The sequence below is a fragment of the Schistocerca gregaria genome, chromosome 8 (assembly GCF_023897955.1).
Source record: "Schistocerca gregaria isolate iqSchGreg1 chromosome 8, iqSchGreg1.2, whole genome shotgun sequence".
In the NCBI taxonomy this organism is placed as follows: domain Eukaryota; kingdom Metazoa; phylum Arthropoda; class Insecta; order Orthoptera; family Acrididae; genus Schistocerca; species Schistocerca gregaria.
Genome location: NC_064927.1, coordinates 196,562,350 through 196,586,719, shown reverse-complemented (window position 1 = coordinate 196,586,719; position 24,370 = coordinate 196,562,350). Strand labels below are relative to the sequence as shown.

Here is a 24,370-nt window from a genome sequence, read left to right as displayed (position 1 = left end):
GCTGCGTTCTTCGAAAGAGGTGGTTGCATATAATGAAAGGGAAATGTTGCACACCCCATGCTCTACAGTCTTGCGCCATCCGAAGTTTTTCATTATTTTAGGTAAGACACTAGCGCAAATGTCTGGGAGAGATAGCACTTCAGTGACAGTCGTGTAGTGGGCACCCTCGTAAACCATGTGATAGAAAAGCGACTATTAAATCAAAGTAGCAATACTTATTTTTACACATGTTTATGGTGTATGTATTATTATAGTTTGCGGGGACTTCGGAGTCAGTATCTCGACACAAACAAGTACTTGTTTAACTGTATAAAATATCTCTAGCAATAATTAGTTATAAAGTGTAAGTATATTTTACTTAAAATGAGTTTTCGCGTTCCACATTTCCGGAATATAAAAGCTAATGTTGTTTTTCAAGAACGAGTAGGCCATAAATGCATCAACTTTCGGAAGGTTTCCACTAACAACCTTAACATCATTTCTTTCTGTTGCTACTTAAGTTGTAAATGTCTTATCTGCCACTAAATTACTAAACCGCTGGCGAAAAAGTGCGAAAAAATCCTAGCAACTTCGGCAAACGCTCCAGTTTCAACCATACTAAGTTGACACTCGGCGTGGTGTCCACTGGGAGCAACTGTAAATGGGAGATGCTATTACGAACGGAACGCCAACTTAGTCTGTGAGTATATTAAAGCTTCGTCTTCATTCAGTAACAGAGTGCTTTCGATCACTGAAAAAAATCTTGAAATTTAATTATTTGTAAGCTTTAATCGCACAAAAATAACAATTTTTGAGAATATTTACCGAAGATGTTATTTTAATTTTATAGCATTCAGAATATCAAAACTTCGAACCATATTTTTGACATAGCACAGAATAGACTATTATCCTATGTGCGGTGCGTTGCTTGTTAGTACCACTTATAAAGGAGCAAAATTTCACAGAACAAAACGAAAATCAAACGTATAAAACTGTTTCACCAGCACACAGAAAGAAGGAACCTGAAACGGGAGTTTCAGTGAAATCTGTAAATAATAATTTTTGGTGCTAAAACGTCTTATTTGCTCATCGGTTCAACTTTCTTGTGTGATGAAATACCGTCAGATCGCCAAAAACTAAAATAGTAATAATGCGTAAGCAGTGGTAAAGCCCACAAGGAATTGAGAATGTCGGTACATATTGGTCTATCAATGTTTGTTTTGAATTTGCGGTCATACTAGTGTAAGTCCACGCACGTTATCGTTACGAAATAGCTATATCGGTGTAGAGTTGAAACACTTTTCGCTGGGGCACTGATTCGGGTGTCAATGTGAAAACCTTGCTGAACACTTCGAGAATCGAAAGTGATATAATAGAAGTGTTCTCCGGGGTGAAAATGGAATAAAATTGAAAAGCACAGATTAATGAAAGATATCGTTCCATGTGACTCGTAAATATGCTCAGAATTATCGAAAAACGGAAGTCGGAGGAATGTTCGCGTCGAAAGGAATCCAAAAATCTTAGAAAGTCTAGTGCCGAGCCAATGCGACAGTTATGGCAGCGTCGAAAAGGAAATGGAAAGATGGTTCGGAGAGATTACGTAGCAGCCCCATAAGGCATACAGTCTAAACTAGGTATGTATGCATTCTATAACCATTATTTTATTGTGTAACCGTTGTACAGGGTTTTTCAAAAAGAATTACCTGATTTCAAAACTTAATATTTATTGAAAAAGCGTACTTCAAACATGGGATGAATTGCATATTATTCACAAAAAACTTGTTTTAGCTATGCTGTTACAGATGTTACGTGTGTCCACCAGCAGCAGCACAAAAATGGTTCAAAAGGGTCTGAGCACTATGGGACTAAAAATCTGAGATCATCAGTCCCCCAGAACTTAGAACTACTTAAACCTAACTAACCTAGGGACATCACACACATCCATGCCAGAGGCAAGATTCTAACCTGCGCCGTAGCGGTCGTGCTATTCCAGACTGAAGCGCCTAGAACCGCTCGGCCACAAAGGCCGGCACCAGCAGCACACTTTTCCTCACTTTTTCCCTCAAGAAAAAGTCGCATGGGGTCATATCTGGCGACCTTGGAGGCCAGGATTGCAGGACAGTGTCTCAGGGTCCCGAGCGCCCTATGCAGCCTTGAGCTATCTTCAGATGCCGCGTAACTGACTTTCTTCAACTTCAGGATGACTCCGATGACTATTTTCCGCAGGATGGAGCTCCAACACGCTGGCACAACGAAGTATCAGTTCCCAATCATGCTCTGCCTCGACGCTGCATAGGGCAATCGGGATAGACAGACACTGCTCTGCTTTTAGCCTCCCAAGGTCGCCAGACAGGACACCACGCGATTTTTTCTTGCAGGGATGTGTGAAGGAAAGTGTGTTAATCATCCCCTTACCCCGTAACGCAGAAGTAAAGAACGGACTAACACCTGCCATTACTTCTGTTAAAGCAGATACAATGTGTAAAGTTAATGGCGAGTTCAACGATCGTCTGGATGGTTTCCGTGCTGAGCACACAGAGAATTTGTAATAGCATTGCTAAAACTAAGATTTTGTAAATATTTTACATTTCATTCCCAGTAAGTGTTTTCAGTAAATACGGAGTTTTTAAATCAGGTCATTTTTTAAACTACTTGTGTTAAAGAGATAGGTAGCTTAAAGTATTTTTACCAAATGATTTATCACAAAGTTTTCACCAAAATCTACGCAACGAACCCAACCAGCCGACAAAGAAATTTTTTAAATACTGGTACTGTCTGTGTAATCCATATCTATTCTCAAAACAAAAAACAAAAAAAACTTACTGTGTGTGGCAGAGGATCGATCTTCCTCACCCTCCCCCTTTTCCCCCTGTTGCATATGGGAAGAACCGTTGTCGGTATGAGTACCGATTTCCCGGATTCTCTCGTCGCAGCCACTTCGCGAGACGCATGTGGGGGGGAAGTTACACGTTTCCCGACTCTTTTCGGAACGTGCTCTGATTATAAATAGTAAACGCCGCTGTGATGCGTGACGTCTTATAGCGTCTGCCACAGGAAATTGTGGAGCACGTCCGTAATGCCTTCACTCTAAAGCCATCCTCACGGAACGAATTCGTCCACACGCGAGACGTGTAGATGTACGTCACTGAGGAGCTGGTGAGGTGAGGTCACAGCGTGCTCATCCGCTTTCCACTACAAAGCGGAGCGTAAAGTAAAGAATCCCCCGTGTCAAATGTTGCTTCTTGGAGAGGAATGTGACCAGTTAGATGAGACATCGTTCTACTGTACAAGCAGAACATCTACATCTACATCTACATGGCTACTCTGCAGTTCACACTTAAGTGCCTGGCAGAGGGTTCATCGGACCATTTTCATACTACTTATCTACCATTCCACTCTCGAATGGCGCGTGGGGAAAAGGAACACCTAAATATTTCCGTTCGAGCTCTGATTTCTCTTATTTTATTATGATGATCATTTCTCCCTACGTAGGTGGGCGTCAACAAAATATTTTCGCATTCGGAAGAGAAAGTTGGTCATTGACATTTCGTAAATAATCTTGCCGCAAAGAAAACCACCTTTGTTTCAGTGACTGACACCCAAATCCGCTCTCGCGTCGTTGGCCGTCGTATATTATTATTTTGATTGTTGCCGACTTACGTGGTATGTCTTAATAAAAATATTTCATTCGATTTTGATTTACGATTAAATGCTTTTGTGAAGTTCTTCTTTTTAACAATATTAATAAATTATTCTTACGTTAATGAATGTTAGACTCGCTGAATGTTAAAACATGAGCATATAAGTTGAACAATGGAATAAACTTTTCATATTAATTTCCTCGGTTAGTCAGTTCACTTTAAAGCAAAAAATCATTAGTTATTAATTACAACTGCGGCCCACGGGCGCGAGAGTATTTTTTCTTACCTCGGTTAACCATTGCATTGTAGTCGGAGTTCTGGCTCTGGCTCTCGCCTGTGGTACTGAAAATAAGAACCTTAAAGCTACGTATTTTCTGCAACGTCGCGTGGCTGTGGAGAAAAATGTATATTATGTTAATAGCGGGCGAGTTTTTAGCTTCCGCTAAATTTTGTAAGTTAATATCGCCACGTAATAGCTTCGTTGGCTGCATCGGCCGCTGCGATAGTTGAACTCGAATGCAGGTTAATTCAAAGGAAGGCGGACATGAAATCGGTATCACCTCTTACAGATTGAAAGTGCACAATAATATTATCGCTTAATCAGTACAAATATTCTTGCATTTGCCAGCACTCGCAAGATGTCCGTCTACACGCAACCAAGGCAAGAGAAGTGAAGACGACTAAAAAATTAACAAAAGAGCGTATCTTGTCGTCTCTCTAGACCATTTTGTTATATTTCTTTGCACTCGAAACTTACACAGAAAAAATATTATTTTAAGGGGAACATGATAAAAATATATTATTCAATTTTTAAATGTCTCTTTTTTATGAATACTGTTTTTAAGTCTTTTCGTATAGTTTCACTGGGGACGCTATACCGCGTGTCATATAAGTGACTCTCTCACCCCCTATTGAGCGATAACACGAAACGAGCTGCCCTTCTTTGCACTTTCTCGATGTCCTCCGTCAATCATACCTGGTAAGGGTCCCATACCGCGCAGCAGTCTTCCAGCAGAGGACGGACAAGTATAATGTAGGCTGTCTCTTTAGTGGGCTTGTCGCATTTTCTAAGTGTTGTGCCAACAAAGCGCAGTCTTTATTTCGCCTTCCCCACAATATTATCTATGTGGTCTTTCCAATCTGAGTTGGTCGTAATTGTAATTCCTAAGTACTTAGTCGAATAGACAGCCCTCAGATTTGTGCGATTTATCGTATATCCAAAATATATCGAATTTCTTTTAGTACCCTTGTGGATGACCGCGCACATTTCTTTATTTAATGCCAATTGCCATTGGAATTGATCGCCTGATGATTTTACTAGACGGTAAATTACAGAGTCATCTGCAAACAATCTAAGAGGGCTGCTGAGATTATCACCTAGATCATTTACGTAAACCAAGAACAGCAGAGGGCCTAAGACACTACCTTGCCGAACGTCAGATATCACTTCCGTTCAGCTCGGTGATTTACCGCCTGTCACTACGAACGGTGACCTGTATGGAGACGAAATCACAAATCCAGACACACAACTGAGACGATACTCCATATGTACACAATTTGAGTAATAGTGGCTTGTGTGAGGAACGGTCTCAAAGGCCTTCTGGAAATCTAGTAATATGGAATCGATCTGAGATCCCTTTTCGATAGCCCTCATTACTTCGTAGGTATAAAGAGCTAGCTGTCTTGCACAAGACTATTTTCTGAATACGTGTTTGTTATGTATCAATAAGTCATTTCCTTCAAGGTGATTGATAATGTTAGAGTACAATATATGCTACAAAATCTTACTGCAAATTGAGGTCAGTGATACGGGTCTGTAATTCAATGGGTTACTGTCTTCCTTTCTTGAATTTTGGTGTGACCTGTGCTACTTTCCAGTCTTTAGGAACAGACCTTTCATCAAACGAGCGGTTGTATATGCTAAGAAAGGCGTTATTGTGTCGGCATACTCTGAAAGGAACCTGATTGGTATACCATGTGGACCGGAAGACTTGCCTTTCGTAAGTGATTGGAGTTGTTTCGCAACATCCAAAGATATCTACTTCTTTGTCACTCCTGCTAATAGCTGTTCTGGCTTCGAATTCCGGAATATTTACTGCGTCTTCTTTCGTGAATGTATTACGGAAAACTGTATTTAGTAACTCCGCTTTAGTGACACAATCTTCGGTAACATTTCCATCGCTATCGCACATTGACGGTATTGACTGTTGCCACTGGTTTTTTTTTACATACGACCAGAATCTCTTTGGGTTTTCTACGAATTTTGAGACAGTGTTTCGTTGTGGAAACTATTTAAAACATCTCGAATTTGACGTCCGCACTAAATTTCGAGCTTCCGTGAAACTTAGCCAGTCTTGGTGATTTTTCGTTCTTCTGAATTTGGCATGTTCTTTTCGTTGCTTCTGCAACAGTGTTCTAACGTGTTTTGTGTACCATGGTGGATCAGTCCCGTCTCTTATTAACTTCTGCGGTATGAATATATCGCTGTCGATACTGTATCTTTGAATTTGACCCATATCTGGTCGACACTTACATAATTAGCTTGGAAGGAATGGAGACACTCTTCGGAAGGGCATCAAGCGAATTTTTATCTGGTGTTTTAAAAGATACATTTTGCGTTTATTTTTAGCGGTTTTGGTTGATATGGTTTTAAGCCTCGCTGCAGTGACCTTGTGGGCAGTGCGGTTCTAGGCGCTTGTCTGGAATCACCTGACCGCTACGGTGGCAGGTTCGAATCCTGCCTCGGGCATGGATGTGTGTGATGTCCTTAGGTTAGTTAGCTTTAAATAGTTTTAAGTTCTAGAGGACTGATGACCTTAGATGTTAGGTCCCATAGTGCTCAGAGCCATTTGAACCATTTTTGAACAACACCACCACCACCTACTTTATTTAGTCTATCCTTTCTGAACACGGTGTGCGCCTCTGTAAAAATTTCGGCAGAATTAATCTCCAGCCTAAGTCAGCTTTCTGTTCCTATAACGATTTCAGCTTCAGTGCTTTCTATCAGCGCTTGAAGTTCTTCGTACTTTTCCAACCCAGCTACGACACTTTACAACAATACCGACTGTTGCTTGGTCTATTCTCGTCGTTTGTTTGCTCGGTACCCTTTGAGACTGGAGCCCTTTTTGATTTTTCGCAAGACAGTCTAACCTAAAAAAACGGCCCAGTCCACACCACACAGCCCCTGCTACCCGTGTAGACGCCTCCTGTGTGTAGTGGACAACTGACCTATTTAGCGAAACCCGAAACCCCACCATCGTATGACGCAAGTCGTGGAATCTGCAGCCTATACAGTCGCAGAACCGTCTGAGCCTCTGATTCAGATCCTACACTCGGTTTACCAAAGGTCCGCACCATAGCGACACACATCATTAGTGCCGACATGAGCCACCACCTGCAGTTGGCTGCACCCCGTACCCTTCATGGCATCCGGAAGGACCCTTTCCACATCTTTGATGACTCCCCCCGGTATGCACACGGAGTGAACATTGGCTTTTTTCCCCGTCCTTAGCTGCCTTATCCCTAACGGGCACCACCACTCGCCTAAAATTGGAGCTCCCAATGACAAGCAATCCTACCCTCTGTGCTTGTCCACACCTCTCAGGAAGACCCGTCACTGCCGCAACAAGCGAGGCCGCCCTTGCTGGCTCCGAAGTACTTTCGGCAGTGGGCAGTACCACAAACCAGTTACGGAGGTGTAAGGGTACAGCCATGCGGCCAGCACCAACTTTCGCCTTCCGCCCAGGGATTCGCGACCCCGCCACGGTTCGCCAATCACCGGCAGGGACATCCGAATCAGAGGTCGCAGTGGCATCAGAGATCCCAGCGATGCTACAGGTTCCAGAGGCGCCAAAGCGCTTGCCTCGGGTGTCCCAATGCCGCCGCGGCCCAGGGCAAAAGCCTGGAGCCTGTCGACCACGGCCAACACAGCTTCCAGCTGTTCACGGACGGTGGCCAATTCCACCTGAATCCGTACACAACAGGCGCAGTCCCTATCCATTCCTAACAATTTTTTCCTCTCTTATTTCACAAGCCGTTCAAAACAATTGCTGCCAGATTGTACCGTGTCAACTTCTTATATGGTGTTTTCTTTATCATACAGTACGTGGTATGAATGTAAGCTGTTTCAGAGTATCAGTAGATTGAAGATCTCTCGAAAACGCGTCGTTTTAACTACGATTTGTTATTATAAAATAACGAGAAACTACATATCAGTAGATGAAGGCTTGTTATAGTTGTTTATACATACAATATGAGTACTACGCAAATATGCCGTTGCAGTGCTACGGCACAATGATGATCTCTCAAATGCGCGTCTTTTTGGTACAGCTTGCATATTAAATAATGACCTTGTAGGTATGCCGTATACGGAGCACCAATTGCTGTCTCGAAGCTGTAGCGCAGTTGTTAGCGTCGTGAGATATTGAGTGGTGAAGAAAGAGGTTTCAGATTCACGTCCACCCTCTTTTGTTTTCAAAAAAAATTAAGGGTATCAGGCAGTAAACAGAAGTTACACATTGAAAGCCTTTGCTATTACAAAACTGTGTGTGAAACATATATACACACCTAACTCTTAGTTTTATGGATTGCCACAATCATGTTTGTATCTTGCCGGCAAATATCATTTTCAGTGAATGTGAGCAGCTTGGAAAAAAAATCTCACCTTCCATTCGAATGGAATTACAAATCTCCATGTTGAACTCAGTATGATGAAGTCCGTTATTTCCCAGTGTTTGTAGGCACATGGAGAATATGGATACGATGCATGCACAAACTGACACTTGGGATCATACCTTAAGCGTAGTCAATTCAAAACCGAAAATGGAACGAAAATTGATTTGTTAACGAATAACTTGTACTAGTACGTATGTCAGATTGTTGTACTGCATTATTTTGTGTTCCTATACCAGCAATTCGCTGTTCAAGTCTTGGGCTAGTGCAGAATCTCCTTCACGATTTTTTCCGCACGTCTTCGGCCTATTTTCGTAAACTGTGTGTTTCGCGAGCCAAGTAAAGCCAATAACGGTCGCTGAGCGCGCAAGTCAGGTTAACCGGCCCCTCCCGTGTGCCGACGGCGGTCTATCTCACGAGGTCGGATGTCCCGTCCACGTCAACTCGTCACGTTTCAGGGCGGCTTCACTAGACGATCCCATGGATCTTCTCTTTCTCCATCCATCCCTCCATCCATCCTATTAATCCAACCTGTTAAAAATCCCAGCCCGATGAACGTGTTCGGACGAAGTACTGGTTTGTAAGTCAGTTCTTTCATTTTAATAATATTCTCACAGTGACTCTTAGCTTGGCACCTTCTTTCCCGGTTTTTTTTTTTTTTTCACTTGTAATTGCTTCGGGTGGCCCTCCTAATTGTTATACTAAAGTGTTCCATTGATTCATCGCTAACAATGTAAAAGAACAAAGGGAATCTCTTCACCTATTTATGCACGGTACTTTAGATTTATTAATATCCAGGGTCAACTGCCAGTTCCTGCACCAACCTTAGGTTCTTTTTAGGTCTTCCTGAATTCGCTAGTCTTTTGGTGTTTGTACCTTCTTTAGGTACAATGAACAGCGCTATGGAAATGGATTAATAATTGCTTAAATTATTGGAAAAATTGTTTGGAAAGGAATAGTTGAGAAAATTTTGAAGGTGATTTATGAATCTGTGCACCATCTTGTGTGACCTTTAACTGATACCATATCAACATACATTGACTATCATTACATTCAAGGTCAATAAACACAATTTGCATTACACATTGCTGCTTCCAGTAGTGTACAGTGCAAATAATCACCTCAGCCATTGAAGTTGTCGATCTGTCTAAGTTCCTAAACACAAGAAGCACTAAATTTTTCGTGTAAGTAAACGAAGTTCAGTAGGTGCCTGTCAAGTTTGTGTAATTACCGTCATATTAATTCCATTGTGTTTAGTCTTGAGTGTGACAATGCCGATGCGGGAACGCTCCTCCGGATAAGGCGTTAGTTATTCATGTCTGCACCGAACCTCTCGATGCAGGATTTTGGCAGGGAGTGAAATGAAATGATCAACAGATAGGAGTTGAACTTATGACCGTGCGAATAAATATTCCTTTCCTAATGACTTTTCGTAATACTTTTAATGAACGGTTAAAATAAGCATTTTTAACAATGCTGGTGCGACGGATGCAAACATACGTCCGTACGCTACCACTTGCCGAAACAAAAGGGTGAAGATGCATGAATTAATAAATTGAAGGGCGCAGATATTTAACGATGTATGAAAACATTATCCTTGCCACAAAACAACTAGTTAATTTACTTTTTGTGGTACCTTCGGTTTATAGCACATTCAGTTTACGTAATCATCAGTGTTCTGCCAAAAGGCAGGTTTTCACATGGTTGGTCTCCAGGCTGTCCTTTCTTCTGCCATCCTCTTCAGGTCAGCATAATTTCCTCCTCCCTTTGTCGTCTATCATCTTGTATCTCCTCCTTCCTCTGTCTTCTCCCACAAACCAATCCTTCCAAAGCATCTGCTAGCAAGCACTCACTTCTCAGTGGATGTCCCAACCAGTTCGTTTTCCTTTCTCTTACAACCTTTAGCAGGCATCTTCTCTCACAAACCCTTTCCACTTTCCATCCAGCTTATTCTCTCCATTCTCCTCCACATCCACATCTCAAATGCTTCTAACCTTTTTTCATCCTCTCGTCCCAGCGTCCATGTTTCTGCCCCATATAGTGCCACACTACATAAAGGTTGTATATAACAAAAGAAAATTAACAATATAATTCAATACAACAGGTCGCCCGTGAATAGTGTCACGCATCCAGCGTTGTCCACGTTATCACTGAAGAGTTTTACGTCACTATATGCGTCTCAGTGCTACCTGAAAGTTAAACATGCTTTACTGTGGAATTCTGACCTATAGAAAAAGTTAATTTATAAATAGGTTAATGGATTTGAGTGTGTTTCTGAAATTTTTACTTAGAGCTGTTGAGATGTGACATTTTCTTATTGTTAAAACAGTGGCAGTTCAGACATTGACGGAGTACTAGGCGTGCAGTAAGCATTTAAAGACATTGTTGTGAAAATAGAACTTTCGCTTCCAGCTTTCCGGTGGGTAATTTTTTTTACGATTTTCATCAAGATTTAACTTAAGTCTATCAAATCGCTTCATTCAACGTGTGGCAATCATTCATCTTTAAAAAAAGACTGTAGCTGTTTTCATAAATAACATTTTTTTATTTTAACTCGTGAATGGAAAAAGAGAATGAAACGTCTTTCTTATAGCGTGTAAAGGAGAGGTTTTCGTGGAGACGCGAGTGTAATCAACGCTACTATCTGACGATGGGCTCAGGTCCAAAACTAGTAACGGTACAATAAAAAAAAATAAAAAACTGTTGCCTGTAACAGTGTACTATCGTTTAAAATTGATCTGCAGAATTAGAATTACGTTAGGTCGATCAATATAGTTCGTTACAAAACACACCAGTGCTGTTCCTTAATTGTATTGAAGAGGATCGACAGGTGACTTCTTGTGAGCTGGTGGCCTATAGAAGTTAGACGTTTCATGAACATTTAGCTGTGGAAAAGGTATATTAGCGGTGGATTCAGAACAATTTGACCTCAGCTGAAAAATAGGCTCGCAGCAGTTGGTGTGGGGGAAAATGCTTGAATCGTAGGAAATGTGTGTGTGTGTGTGTGTGTGTGTGCCGGGGGGCATGGAGAGAAAGAACTAAGCAGCAATCAACTGTTCTGGTGTTCCAAGATGAACCGAAACCAATTAGTGTTTGGAAACACATCCTAGAAAAAGATCGTTTGTTCCTCCGGTTGCACTGGGCATATAGAGCCTATTGCTTCAGAGGATCGAACAACAGCCAATGCTCAGTGGTATTCAACGATTTGCTTGTCTCCAGTCATCGATGAAAAACAACCGGGAACGTCGTTTCATACTTAATCATGCCAGTGTCACAGCACATCAAACAACGGATTTTTGATGGAAAAAACATTATCTCATTCCCCGTATTCACCTTATTTGTTACCTGATTCCCGATGCCAAACAAAAAATACTAGGATATAAATAACTGCCTAATGAAGCCGCTGAATCTCCAAAACCATGTTTCTTATGTCCCAGTTTACATCTATGAAGATGGCAGTTGCGTGTTAAACAATAACACAGACTGTAAAGTAAGATTGTAATCATCGTCGCTGTCGTCTCCAGATTTAGTGGGCAGATAAGAACTCCACAACTCAGGATAGGTCGAAGGGTTCACGAACAACCCTACCCGAACTACGCAACACCCACCTGAGATACCGAGCGAGGTGGCGCAGCACTTAGCACACTGCAGCCGCACTCGGAAGACGACGGTTCATACCCGCGTCCGGCCATACTGATGTAGATTTTCCGTGATTTCCCTAAGTCGCCTCAGGATACTGCCGCGATAGTTCCTGTGAAAAGGCACGACAGGCATCCTTCCCCATTCCTCGCTAATCCGATGGGACCGATCCCCCTTCGGGTATAAGCATGCGTTTTCCGCCGTTAACGTCAATTTTAACCGGGTGCAAAGATGGTCATAGTAGTGTTAAGTCTGGTGCCGCGAACATAATTAAACGAAAATTGTGTTTAGACACGTAAGGTAGTGATACTGGAGATGAAGAATAGTGTAAAAGTGATGGACAATGAAAGGGCTAGACACTCCTACTTTATAAAATTTTTTGTTTTCAGAAAATGAAATCTACCGCTGACCGTATTGGGAGATGTTGGAACAAGAACAGTGTTAATATATTCACGATAGAAAAAATCATGGTTTGTCTAGGACGCCGAAAATAAGATTTCATGACCATCTTCAGTGCAAAAGATACCGGAAATCGGACAACTGCAATAAAAAAGCAACCAAGTGTGGAAAAAGAATTTAATGTACTTCATTACTGCTTCTCGCTAATTTGAGACATGAAGTAGGAGATGCGGTCTGTGATCTAATGAGCGTCATGCTTGACCATTACACACACTTCGCTGTCTACTTCATAGAAAATATTTGTTAGGAAGGCGCCTCTTTCTCTCCTTGTATTTGTGCAGTGAGTGCTCTGCGCTATTGAGAACGACGTATACGTGCAAGAGTTCCTTTTCTCTTTCTTTGAATCATCTCACCGCAAAATGAACAGTTGGATACAGTCACTGTTCAGCCGGATAAATAGTGTCGGTTCTGGTTCCGTACCAAAAACTGTCAATAAAGTTAAAGAAGTGTGCGGTCATCCAGAGCAAAATTATGCTATGGCAAAATGGACAGATTGCACTTTTTGAAGTGTTTAGTACGAAGCTGAAATGTTGTAAGATTTTAAAAAAATCTGAATAAAAGTACTTGCAATTGAATCTTGTTATTATATTTCTTTTCTTTAAATACTTCTTCGTCATCCTATCAGTTACAGAAATGATTATTTACCTTTTTGAAATACAAAATGTAGTGGTACTTGGCAGCTTGACATCACTGCACTCCTGCAATGTGACGTACTGACATGTTGCAGAGAGTGTTCAAGTAAACGTAAAGTGTTTGTTGCTAGTTCCGTAGTCGGTGCACTGGTGGTACGAGCAGTCTCGGCCAAGTTCGAGTGTTGACAAGGAAGTTGGGGAAGCTCGTGTGATCGGACCTCCACGTTCAAAAACAAGGGAGCATGAACTGATTTGCTCTCTGTGCCTGCCGGAGAGAGCCACTACGTGGTGTCGCATTCTGGTGTCTAGTTGCGACAGGTGGTCGGTATCCAAATAGCGAGCAAAATTTATGAATCTTGGACAGTAAAGAGTCATAAATCACGCCAGGTGGCACCGTTTCCCAGTACTAAATCTACGGCATGTTGCGTTCCAGTTGGATCCGACCATATTGCCGTCGCAGAAACATTCCCAACGATTGTTTGTACACACGTACAGTTGTGCAAAATAGTGTTCACTTTGCATTATACTAGGTCGACTGGTAGTTATACGGAGTCATCATAGTTCCGGAGAAAGGAAGGGAAGCGAGCGTAGCACTATAACTTTTCGACGTTATAGTAAAAATGAAAATTTATATTGTCAAAACCATTTTATGTTTCAACATTATCTCGTTTATCGTTTATACGATTCATCCGACACTGTTTCTACGATATTATTCTGTCTATGCAGTGTTTCTCTGGAAGTGTTGAAAGCTGCTACTGCTGCTTGGTTGGACGAAAAACGCTAACCAGCAACGAAGACATAGTTCTGGCAAGACATGGAAGTCTGAAGGAGCCGACAAAGCACAGATCCCTCAACAATCCCCCCCACCCCCCGAGGCACTCCTTGGGCAAGTGCAGTTACTTTGATGAAAGATGAGTTTTTTTCCTTCTGCAAACCAGTTCCCTTATCAAATTTTTACATTCAGGTGAGTTACAGACTCGGAATAATAATCCACCGTTACTGTTTTACTGTTCCTTTTGCAACCCAGCCCCACCTCGGCCCTGATACACATCAGATCGTATTTTCGTATAGTTTTCTTTTCTGATGTCGCTCCGTAGGGAGAGTACATCGCGGGGCACATCTTGCGCCCCAGCTTTCTGGAGGAACTTTCAAATTCACACTGCCCCTGCAATTCTTAACTTCACAAATATGTCCCACCGTGACGTGTATTCTCCGACCTGTGAAATTTCCACCCAGGAAACGTCGAGGAACGGCCCACTAATTCCCTGGGGACGCGAGCTAGCATGCTCAAGCCGTACGGTACTAGCCATACTATATTCTGCATGCAACAATATCAGTGTTGTTAGTCCTGATAAGTATATGTTTTTTACGTAGTGTGTTCTTACTGATTCAAAGTAAAATAAAGATTCTATTAATTTATGCAGAAATTTGGTTTAGAACACACACATGGCGACGTTGCCCAAGTGGAGCACAAAATAACTAAATAAATAAATAAATAAACAAGTAAATTTCGGTCAGGTTTTTGTTGGCTGGCTCAGTGCTGAAATTTGTTAAACTTACGGCGGGGAAGGACTCGGCCCAAAGGACTTGAAAGAAGGCGCAAAAATATTACAGCTCAAGAGTGCATTTGTAGATGATCAAAAAATTGACAAGACTAACAAAAATTAAGAACCTATTACGGAGGTGGTTCTTGATAAAACTGAAGGACTTACAGAAAACTTAAATCTTGCACATAAGTCATGCAAAAGAAGACTGTATTAGATGAAGAGCAAATGAAGAATCTAATGAAAGTAGTAGTAATATTTTCTTCTCTAACATCTGTCAGTGACTTTTGACTGTCTCGGAAATCTAACAATTGAATCATCAAAATAGTGACAAAGTTTAAAAACAAACATTACTCATTAGTTTTTGCTTAACAGACAATGAGATAATATCAGCCACAGCGTGCGAATGTTTTTGGAATCTGGATGGCACATTCAACTAAAAATCACAGTTTTTACTATTCTTGTTGTAGTCTCTTTACCACAGGCACGAGTTTGAACAACGTATATAAATTTGTTAAAACTTTTCAAGCGTGGTTTAATTTTTAAAACTTAAAACCTTAGGAAAAAGTCTTACTCCAAACAGAAATATCTTACCTAGACAGCACCTCAAACGGAAGAATGGCCCTATCGGAATTAGTTAATAAATAGTAATTGGTCCGAGTTGGGTTCCAAAATACATAGCTAAAATATTCGACGTTTAGGTAACAAAATGGGAAATTATTACCGTTCTGTGTGAGCTCGAAATTGATCACGGCAAATGCACGTCTTACGAAAGTGAATGGTAACTCTCAAGAAGCAAGTTTACATTCCAAAGAAATGCTTAATTTTAGCTCGGTATATGATCATTCATCAATACAACCTAGCGAAAACCAGTTTGGCGTTTGGTGTTTCATGTCACGTCCATAGTTGTGGTCATTAGAGATTTAGATTTCGCTCGGATCGTTGTTTATGGGGGGGGGGGGGGGGGAATGCTACCATGACCTCATTAAGGAACCTTCACAGCATTTGCTTAAACAAGGAAAACCAAACACAGTAGACTATGGACGGCCAGACGATTGAGCCCTGGTTGGCCACTGCGCTAACCTCGCTTAGTATGATAAACAACAAATAGACAGTAGATAGAACAAAATAAGACTTCATAGATGTTAGAATATTTCGGTTATTTTACAGCACCAGACAGCAGTCATTGTCAGTAAGATATATTTTCATAAAAGTGCACTTATTAAATACATGGAAATATTAAGTGGCATTATGTTCGCATATGTGTAGTGTACCTTAATATTAACTGTTGATTTGTAAACACTACTGAGGCATGGGACTAGTGGCCTTTGGGTTTAAATACGTTAGAAATCACTTACCTACACTTCTAAAAAATAATCTGATTCCCATCGCACTTAACCCAGGCTTTGGACGGGCTAATTGGCAAAAGTAATTTTATTGTCATTTAGCCGTGTTAAAATCAGCTTATCGTCAATTTTTTATTTTTTGTGTTTATAATTTTTAAGATTGCTATTTACATTTTATATATTTTTTATTTATGTACATGTTCTGATACATTATTTAGCCTAGTTTTTGAAGGTAGGAGATAGCCTTCAAGTAAGCCATTATCTCACCATCCTCCTTGTACTTTCTCAATATTTTCTCCAGCCTTTCATCCCGTTTAATGTGCACTGTTTTATTTCTTTTACCTTCCATGCTCAGCTCTGTTCTCATTAACGACCACACTGAATTTTCTGCTTCTGTTATAATGCAAGTAGTTACATCACCAATTTTAGGATTTGGTTTGGAAAGCATATTACTAATTTTGTTACGCCAGTCCTTTACGGAGTTAGTTGTTAGATGGAGCCGTTTGTAACAGCTCCAAAGGCTGATAGGGTATTCTTTATTTTCCAACCATCTCTCTACAAAATAGTTAGTCAGAAAGCTTAGGAACATCCGGTGTCTGTGAATGTATCTCCAGCCAGCCATCACATACATCTTGAGGTCGCAGAAAAGCCAGCGCAGCACACATGCAAATTTGTCTCACTTCTTAATTTTTTTTATATTCGCGAGTGAGTCCAAGATCCTGTACTTTCCTCCAGAGAGACTTTCTCATGTGGAAATAGTATCCATGCACTGAAGAAGTTGGTAGCATATGTATAATTGCGAAAATCGCTGCTGACTCTAAATCTGTCAACACGTGCAGTGTTCCATTCTGCAATATTTTCCAGCACATTTTTGAAAAGTCGGATATATGTCTCTTTCCTTTTATTTGGTAATCAAGCAAATGCAACTCATTTTTATTACTTCCAAAATGTGTATGAATTGTATATATCTGTGAAAACTGTTTGCTACAGCCCTTGAACGTACCATCCATAGAAAGTCCCGTTTACTTCTTAGAGCCTCTCTCCTTGCTCTTTCACAAAAAACTATTATCGTGTCTCTTGATTTATCGTCGCTTAACAGGAAACTGCGGTTACCATTCATAGTTAATAGCTCTGCTTTAAGTTCAGTCTCGTCTCTTGTCTCTGGATCCCTCTCACTTCCCTGTGACTTTGTCCTCTTCGTTGTTCGCTGCTCTGGTAGTTTTGTCACAAAGTCGTACCCTCGATTATGCAAGCAATCTAGCTCTTCTGAATAGATTATGGAAATAAACATATTTTCCTCGTGCCCTCTTCTTTGCCCGGTTCAGAGCCCTTTGTACTTCCAACCTTGCGTCGTACAGAGCTCCAATTGATGGTTGTGCGAAAAGAGCACTGTAGAATCCTTGGTTTTAAGCTTTCCTGGGTAATGCTTCTCTTACTGTTTTGAACAGCGCCAAATGAGTCCCATCTTCCTTCGTTTTCTTCACTGTGTAAGAACAACCTTTACAGTGGGGCTTACCACGAAATGTCGTTGAAACTTCCGTATCACAACTGCTGAGATCGTAATATCCAAGTGGCACGACGTGAAGTCTACGAAAATAGAGCGATACTGACAGACAGACGGGGACTGTGCGGGCGGAGTTCGGCCAAGTCCAGAGAACGGGTAGAGCAAGGTGATTAGGACGGGACACAATGGACGCACGTACGAGGCGGAGAGTTGGCAGATTTCTAGTGGGGCGGAAAGTTAGCTGGGCGCAGAATTCATACATACATGTCCCACACCGTCTTTTCACAATACCCTGTTAATTCACCTCCGAAGTAGTCTCCTGTGACACTATTGTATTAATCACAAATCTCTTTTATATACTCGTTAATTATGTGGATAAATGGACTAACAACCACGCTGTTGGTTTCTTCGGAAACCTACTTCATAATACCATTCACCACATTACCAAGAAAACATCCGTAGTGTTCGCCAATTTGGCTTTACTCTGTCGAAAGAAATCGAACGAGAGATCTGTTTAGCTCTCAGTAACTCAGAACATAGCCTTTCTGGCAGAGGAAGTCGATTTCGCCGTTTTTGTGCTGTCACCTGTAGTTTCCCTTCGCCTAGCCACTGCTGTGATTACGGTTTCGTTTTTGACATGAAATGGTGGGTGCACGCGTCATCGACTGTAACAAGTTGGTACACGTAATGCTTGGCTCTTTAAAACTATGTAGACATTGATAATAATTAGTTTCGCAGTTCCTTTTAGTCGGTTCTACAAATGCAGTGCTCATCGTGCTCAAAACTGTGGCAACGTTATTCTTTATGCAACATCAATTCTATGCATTCTTCAGATAACACTGTCTGGACTATCTCGTGCACATTTAATCGCGGGTCGTCCTGTGCTGTATTATTCATTTGCTCAATATTTTCTACCATGGTCTAACTCTTCGGAGGCCCCGGAACAAGAATTACGGGCACGTTTGGTTTCGGCCGCAAAAATATTTTGTGGATTCAGCGGCGTCCCTACAAAGCCGACAACGTTTTACATTGCCTTTGTACTGCTCCGTCTTTTGATTTCAACGGGGCGTTAAACACACATCCACATCACAATCTTGTCCGCAAGTGGTATTTGTGGTTTACAGCTGTGATCACGGAACGGTTATTATTGTGTTAAGGTACAGGACGGTTATAATTAAGTTTCCCCTGCTTGTGGGGCTCCATGAAAAACGAGTGGTTGCAGGACAATGAAACCTTGTGGAAAAGTTTGGAAGGACATGCGGAGGAGAAACAACAAATAAACCATCGAAAGAAGCACATTTTAGTTTCCATATACGACGGTAAAATTTAATTGCGTACCATATTTACTTTCCAGGTTACAAGACTTTGCTCAGTGTGACGACCATGTGCATCCACGACAGTCCGGTACCGTACTAAAGACACCATTTCACAGTTATTCCCAGCACGTTCCGAACTGTGGACCATGCTATGTTCAGGTCTAGTGAAACAGCTCGCGCACTGCGTGAAGATCGCACATTGCGTCCAGCATTCTCAACATGGCAACAGTGATTTCTTCAGGAATTCGTGGCGGCCTCCCCCAGGAGCAAGTTCCAAATCGCCAGTTAATTTCAACTTCCGAATCATGTTCAACTCCGGTACGGAAAGAGGACGGATCTCTTAGAATTCCTCTAACGCGTCAGTACTGGCGAAGAGCCACACACTATTGCTGTTTCGACAAAACAGCTTTACAAGTAATGACCTGCTGACCTTGTCCTGACCGTAGTTGACTGCCTTCAACTGCAATGTACATCGACGCCTTTTCACCCCTGTGTCGCCGTACCAGTACCGGCGCCTAACGGGAAGCCTTGACACTCCACTAACAACGCAGATACTGCAATGCATAGTCTGAACATAATTCCTGTGAAGTTAGATACCAACACGGTAAGTAGTTCACCGTCGCCACTGAAGTGACAGAAGTCATCGGATACCTCCTAATATCGTGTCGGATGCCTTTTTTTCCAGGCTCACTGCAGCAGCTCTACATGGCATGGACTCAATAAGTCGTTGGACGTCCAGCAGAAATACAAAGGATACTAGGAAAGTAGCTTCATTTATTTAATCTTTTAGAAGTAACTTCCACCACATGAAATACATCCTCCGAATCAATCCCTAAACCAGTTCTCCCAAGTTTCTGTCGGAAGTTAGGCGCACTCGTTGACCCAAGCCCTCAGGAGGGCATCACTTGAAAACTGCACTCCTTTCAGCTTCATTTCACATTCAGGAACAGTGGAAAGTCACAAGGAGCAAAGTCTGGACTGTAAGGAGGGTGCTCAAGAAGTTTGTCTTATAGCCTGCAAATAAATTAGTGCATGCTTTGGCGCGATGAGCTAGAGCGTTGTCGTGGTGGTGGAACCAAGTGTCTATTCTGGACTTCGATTGCAGGTTCTTCAAAAATTTGTTTACTTTGGCCAGGCACTGCTCAGTGTATCACTTAGCTGTAACTGTATTCTGTATAACCAAAATAACACGCTTCACAGTTCTACTCTATTTGGAAAAAAAAAGCAGCTATCATTTTCATCTTTACTGATCGGAATTTTGTGGCAGCTACGGGTGTGTCATCTTCAAAGATCCAAAATTTGTTTTTAGCGTTAATCGGCACGTCGTAATAGTTCAGCCAAGCCTCGTCACCTATCGCGACGTTATTGACATCTGTGTGTGTCCCTGAGAAAAATTCTTTAGTATCTTCCGGCACCAAGTCACACGTCGTGCCATCTGCTCTTCCGAGAGACTATACGGCATCCAGTGACAACAAAGTTTCTTTACTGCAAATTATCATGCAGAATCGAACGAATTGCTGGTGCATTTAGCCCTAAGGTATCCTCTATCTGGTTATAGATCATTCGGCTGTCTTCGTCTAGCATTTTCCTGACAGCATCAATGTTTGCCTCTGCAACTGATGACTGTGGCCTTCCCATCCTCTCAGCGTGTTCCAGAGTGAAATTACCTCTTTGGAATTCTCTGTACTACTTGAATATAGTTGTAAGATGCGGACCAACATTACAGAGTGCAACAGTTGTTTCTTCAAAGCACTGGTCTCCGTTTAAACCACGCGCGAAGCTGTACCGCAAAACTGCCGGACTCTCACTTCGTTACCACGATGCCATGGCAAGCACTTAAAACGAACCGTCCTAGCGGACGACTGCGCCCACAGACTTGGCAAAGCGCCTATAATGCAGATATCCTGTATTCTCAGAACACAGCAACAGTCAGCCTTCTGCGACTTATTGTTGCGTCGTATTGCAAAACTTTGCTAGCACCCTTTGCATTGAATCTTGCTGCCTCTACAGTCTTCCATAATTGTGAAAACGTTGCCGGTACAGGATTTTCTGCACGAACCTCTCGATTATGTCCCATAAAAGTTGAAATGGGATTCATGTCGGTCGATCTGGGGTCACCAGATCATTCGGTCGAATTGTTCAGAACGTTCCTCAAACTAATCACGAACAGCTTTGGTCTGGTGACGTGGTGCATTGTCATCCTTAAAAATACTATGGTCGTTTGGGAACATGAGATCCATGAACGGTTGCAAATGGTCTCCAGGTAGCCGAACGCGATCATGTCCAGTCAAGATCGATTAAGTCGGACCAGAGGATCCAGTCCATTCTATGTAAACACAACCCACACCGTAATGAAGTCACCACCAGCTTGCATAGTGCCTTGTTGACAGCTTGCGTCCATGGCTTCATGGGGGTCTGCGCCACATTCTGACGTTAGCATCAGCTCTTACCAGCTGAAATCGGGACTCATCTGTTCAGGCCACAGTTTTCCGGTCGTCTAGGGTTCAACCGATATTGTCACGAGTCCAAGAGAGGCGGTGCAGGCGGTATTGTGCTGGCACTCGCGTCGGTTATCTGTTGCCGTAGCCCATTAGCGTCAGATTTCGCCGCACTGTCGTATAGCACACGCTCGTCGTACGTCCCACAGTGATTTCTGCAGTTATTTCAAGCATTGTTGCTTGTCTGTTAGCACTGACAGCTCCACGCTGCTCTCGGTCATTGTACTTGGTGAGAAGTGATGCTTCAAATATGGTGTTCTCGGCACTGTCTTTACATAGTGGACCGCGGAGTATTGAATTCCCTAGCTCAAACTACCGTTCTGCGTTCAAAGTCTGTTAACTCCAGTTGTGCAGTCATTATCACGTCAAAACCTTCTCGCGTGAATCACGTGAATACAAATAACAGCTCGGCCAATGCGCTGCTGTTTTATACGGTGGGTACGCGATACTAGCGCCATCTGTAGTGTGCATATCGCTATTCCATGACTTCAGTCACCGCAGTGTACACTAGCTCAAATAGCTAAAGTCTAATGTTATAATTAGACTTTCGCTAATTGAGCCAGTGTACTCTGTACGTGAATACTAAGATATTCTGTTCAGCTCAGTGAGTGTGTTTATCGAATGCTTGTTTGATGGAATGGAGCACATGCGTCAAAGCACGTGCGTACCGTCATTTGTGTTACGTTGTTCACAACTGGCATCCATAATTAACTTGTTGGTGATGTTGGTGTATGTAGAGTATCATTTGTTATGTATTTTCGTTTGTCTTTCGACAAAAAATCCTAGAGGACGCGAGGTATATTAAGTCTTTAGAAAATTCAGTTTGTCCTACTACGAAAGGTTACAATTTTTACAACTTTCCGAAGAAGTTTCAGTAGCATAAGTTAAGTTTTTTACTGCATTTGAAAACAGCATGTTGGATGTACTTCTCCTTTTTTTAGCGTTTGTCCGCCTGGCAGCAGGACTAGATGATTCAGGTCGTTGTGTAGTGTGTCGACTCATCGGTGTCTAGGCCGTCCCTTGGGTCTCTTACCCATGGCTTCCATTGTGTAGGCTGTCTTTGCAATGGTGTCGTTTGCCCACATGTCCAAACTTTCGCAGACGGCTTTCTCGCATTTTCTTCTGGATCGGTGCGATCTCGAAAAGTTCCCTTATAGTGCAATTTGATACATGGTCAAGTCGAGTGATGCAACCTGTCCATCTAAGCATCTTATTATCCATGACCCCCAATCACATTTCTGCCTATTTTTGTAGCTGGCCAGCACTCTGTGCCATCAACAGGACAGATGACAGTCATGTAGATTTTTGACTACAAACAATCCTTAATCCTACGATCGCAGATGACACCTGTTGTCGTTCATCACTTCTTCCAGGCTGCCTGCGTTCTACCTTTGACCTTGTCTGTAAGATGGCCAACGCCAAAGAAGCCAGATACTTTAATTTTTCTACTCATAGTAGATCTTCTCCATCAACGCTGATGGTCCCAACTTTTCGCGGATCCGATGTTATGTACTAAGTTTACTTTTTGTTGAGCCGCAGGCCACACCTCTAGAGTCTGTCAGTCCACTCTTGTGTTTCGTGTTGGAGACAAACTTGTTCTCGGTAGCCAACATAATCTATGTTATCAAAAGTATCCGGACACCTGGCTGAAAATGACTTAAGTTCGTGGCGCCCTCCATCAATGCTGGAATTCAATATGGTGTTACCCACGCTTAGCTTTAATGGCAGCTTCCACTCTCGAAGGCATACGTTCAATCAGGTGCTGTAAGATTTCTTGCGGAATACCACCCCATTCTTCACGGAGTATGTACGGAGGAGATATATCGATGTCGGTCGGTGAGGCCTGGCACGAATTCGGCTTTCCAAAACATCCCAAAAGTGTTCTATAGGATTCAGGACAGGACTCTGTGCAGATCTGTCCATTACAGGGATGTTATTATAATGTAACCACTCCGCCCCAGGTCGTCCATTATGAACAGCTGCTCGATTGTGTTGAAAGATGAAATCGCCATTCCTGAATTGCTCTTCATAATGGGAAGCAAGAAAAGTGCTTAAAACATTAATGTAGGCCTGTGCTGTGACAGAGCCACGCAAAACAAGGCGCGCTAGGCCCCTCTATGAAAAACACGACCACACCATAACGCTGCCGCCTCCGAATTTTACTGTTGGCACTACACACGCTGGCGGATGATGTTCGACGGACATTCGGCATACCCACACCCTGTCATCGGATCGCCACTTTGTGTACCGTGATTCGTCACTCCACATAACGTTTTTCCACTGTTCAATCGTCCAATGTTTCCTCTCCTTACACCAAGTGAGGCGTCGTTTGGCATTTGCCGGCATGATGTGTGGCTTATGAGCAGCCACTCGACCATGAAATAAGTTTTCTCACCTCACCCCCCCCCCCCCCCCAACCGTCATAGTGCTTGCAGTGGATCCTGATGCAGTGATGGTCGGTATAGATGTCTATTACACATTATGACCCTCTTCAACTGTCGGCGGTCTTTGTCAGTCAACAGATGAGGTCGGCCTGTACGCGTTTGTGCTGTACGTGTCCCTTCACGTTTCCACTTCACTATCACATCGGAAACAGTGGACCCAGGGATGTTCAGGAGTGTCGAAATCTCGTGTACAGACATGACACAGGTGACACCCAGTCACCTGACCACGTTCGAAGTCCGCGAGTTCCGCGGAGCGCTCCATTCTCTCTCTCTCTCTCTCTCTCTCTCTCTCTCTCTCTCTGTCTAATGACTACTGAGGTCGCTGATATGGAGTACCTGGCAGTATGTGGCAGCACAATGCTCTTAATATGAAAAACGTATGTTTTGGGGAGTGTCCGGATACTTTTGATCACATACTGTACCAGCATAGAGAAGTGTCCATGTTAGTGGTATGTGCAGGTCTGATGTGACAGTGTCCATCGCAAGAATAAACACCAATGGTAATAAAGGCCATGCCTTGGTCGCCTCCTGATATGCGAAAGTCATTTGACCCTCGTGCTGCCGCTTGGATGTGGTTAAGGTACATTTAGCATCAAAACCATTGCACTTCATACGAAATATAAGAAAAGCAAACTAATTTTGACGTAGTCGCGTATATCGGTAGTTTGTTTTGAAATCTAAATTAGGTCAAACTCGT

General features: G+C 42.4%; 1 protein-coding gene across 6 annotated transcripts in view; it reads left to right on the top strand.

Moving 5' to 3' along the window:
• Positions 1–24,370, top strand: part of LOC126284672 (mucin-19) — a 518,756-nt gene that overhangs the window by 63,114 nt on the left and 431,272 nt on the right. The gene's annotated exons all lie outside the window — the stretch shown is intronic.